The sequence below is a fragment of the Arachis hypogaea genome, chromosome 20 (assembly GCF_003086295.3).
Source record: "Arachis hypogaea cultivar Tifrunner chromosome 20, arahy.Tifrunner.gnm2.J5K5, whole genome shotgun sequence".
Classification (NCBI taxonomy): domain Eukaryota; kingdom Viridiplantae; phylum Streptophyta; class Magnoliopsida; order Fabales; family Fabaceae; genus Arachis; species Arachis hypogaea.
The window spans coordinates 23,160,509-23,163,094 of NC_092055.1; the positions used below are offsets into that span (position 1 = coordinate 23,160,509).

At 41.8% G+C, this 2,586-nt stretch overlaps 1 non-coding gene across 1 annotated transcript; it reads right to left on the reverse strand.

Moving 5' to 3' along the window:
• Nucleotides 1-434: 434 nt before the first annotated feature.
• Nucleotides 435-542, reverse strand: LOC112788767 (small nucleolar RNA R71). Its single transcript, XR_003196117.1, has one exon. It is a non-coding gene; the product is annotated as a small nucleolar RNA R71 (small nucleolar RNA).
• Nucleotides 543-2,586: the final 2,044 nt, after the last annotated feature.

A 2,586-nucleotide genomic window follows, 5' to 3' on the forward strand; every position in this document is an offset into this window, starting at 1 on the left:
GCAAGCACCTGTCAGGAATTTTCGAACAAGAAGAGGATATGGCAGCCGAAAATAATAATAATACAAGGAGGATGCTTGGTGACTTTACTGCACCTAATTCTAATTTACATGGAAGAAGCATCTCCATCTCTACCATTGGAGCAAACAATTTTGAGCTGAAACCTCAATCAGTTTCTCTAATGCAGCAGAACTGCAAGTTCCATGGACTTCCATCTGAAGATCCTTTTCAGTTCTTAACTGAATTCTTGCAGATCTGTGATACTGTTAAGACTAATGGAGTAGATCCTGAAGTCTACAGGCTCATGCTTTTCCCCTTTGCTGTAAGAGACAGAGCTAGAGTGTGGTTGGACTCTCAACCCAAAGATAGCCTGAACTCTTGGGATAAGCTGGTCACGGCTTTCTTAGCCAAGTTCTTTCCTCCTCAAAAGCTTAGTAAGCTTAGAATGGATGTTCAAACCTTAAAACAGAAAGAAGGTGAATCCCTCTATGAAGCTTGGGAGAGATACAAGCAACTGACCAAAAAGTGTCCTTCTGACATGCTTTCAGAATGGACCATCCTGGATATATTCTATGATGGTCTGTCTAAATTAGCTAAGATGTCATTGGATACTTCTGTAGGTGGATCCATTCACCTAAAGAAAATGCCTGCAGAAGCTCAAGAACTCATTGACATGGTTGCTAACAACCAGTTCATGTACACTTCTGAGAGAAATCCTGTGAGTAATGGGACGCCTCAGAAGAAGGGAGTTCTTGAAATTGATACTCTGAATGCCATATTGGCTCAGAACAAACTATTGACTCAGCAAGTCAATATGATTTCTCAGAGTCTGAATGGAATGCAAGCTGCATCCAACAGTACTCAAGAGGCGCCTTCTGAAGAAGAGGCCTATGATCCTGAGAACCCTGCAATAGCAGAGGTAAATTACTTAGGTGAACCTTATGGAAACACCTATAACTCATCATGGAGAAATCACCCAAATTTCTCATGGAAGGATCAACAAAAGCCTCACAAGGCTTTAATAATGGTGGAAGAAACAGGTTTAACAATAGTAAACCTTGTCCATCATCCACTCAGCAACAGACAGAGAACTCTGAACAAAATACCTCTAATTTAGCAAACTTAGTCTCTGATCTGTCCAAGACCACTGTAAGTTTCATGAATGAAACAAGGTCCTCAATTAGAAATTTGGAGGCACAAGTGGGCCAGCTGAGTAAAAGGATCACTGAAATCCCTCCTAGTACTCTCCCAAGCAAACACAGAAGAAAATCCAAAAGGAGAGTGCAAGGCCATTGATATAACCATCATGGCCGAATCCAAAGAGGAAGGGAAGGACGTGCATCCCAAGGAGGAAGACCTCCTGGGACGTCCAGTAATCAATAAGGAGCTTCCCTCTGAGGAACCAAAGGAATCTGAGACTCATCTAGAGACCTGACAAACTCCAATTTGAGGATTTATCTTGTGATGATTTCAGGGGTTTTATCAATGATTCCACACACTTTCCATATGAAAATACAAGATTTTGCATTCCTTCCCTAGTTTTGCCTCATGAATGAAAACATGCTTGTTTCACACTAAAATAGATACATTTTTAATCTTCTCTTGATGCCATTCGATGCCGTGACTTGTGTGTTAAGTGGTTTCAGGATATAGAATAGGAATGGACCGAAAGAGAGAAGGAAGACGGGTACAAAGGAAGGAAGCATGAGGATTAAGCTTTGAAGGTTTCCGCATGGGCGCGTGCGCGCACCTGGCGTGCCCGCGCGGATAGAGCAACGCGAAGCCAAAGCCAAGAGCCGGCTTGAGAAGCGGCTAAGGCAGGATCTTCATGGGCGCGTACGCGTACATCACGCGTCCGCGCACATTACAAGACGTCTCAACGGCGCGCGCGCGTGCCTTGCCCGTGCGCGCCGATTTGCGAATATGATTTTTTAAGAAGTCACGTGACTTAGGCGTGGAGGCAGTTAAGGATTCCACTCTTGGAGAAACACCTTGGCGGGAAAAGCTTAAGAAGACCAAAGGAACAAGGGTTAAGGACACTTTTAGTTCATTTCTTCTAGATCTAGATATTTTCCTTTTTTTGGAGAGAAGAGAGAGTTAGTTACACTTTTTGGGAGAAGAAGAGGGAGATTCCAAGCTTCACTAGGGTTCATCCTCATCTAATTTCTGAATTTTCAATGACTTTTTGGTGAGATCCACTACAATTCTCACTCCACTTTGTTCATGTCATAGATTTTCTTCTCCAATTTCAAGTAGTAGATACAATTGATCAATTCTCATAGATCTAGAATTCAACTTTGTAATTTTGGATTTCATCTCTATTTTGGATTTTCATTGCTACTCTTTGAGACTTGTTGTTAGATCTTTGTGTTGCAATACTTTCAATTTGACTTTTCTTCTCATTTTACTATGACCTTCCTTCTTGCTCACCACATGTTTGATAAAATGACAACACTAGCTATGGAGTAGAATTCTCACACTTGGCATAGGGTTTGGTCTTTGGAAGAAGTTGAATAGTGTATCAATAGTTGATTTGGAATTAGGGATTGCTAGTTGGCTTGGAGTGCACTAAAGCTAGATTCCCATAA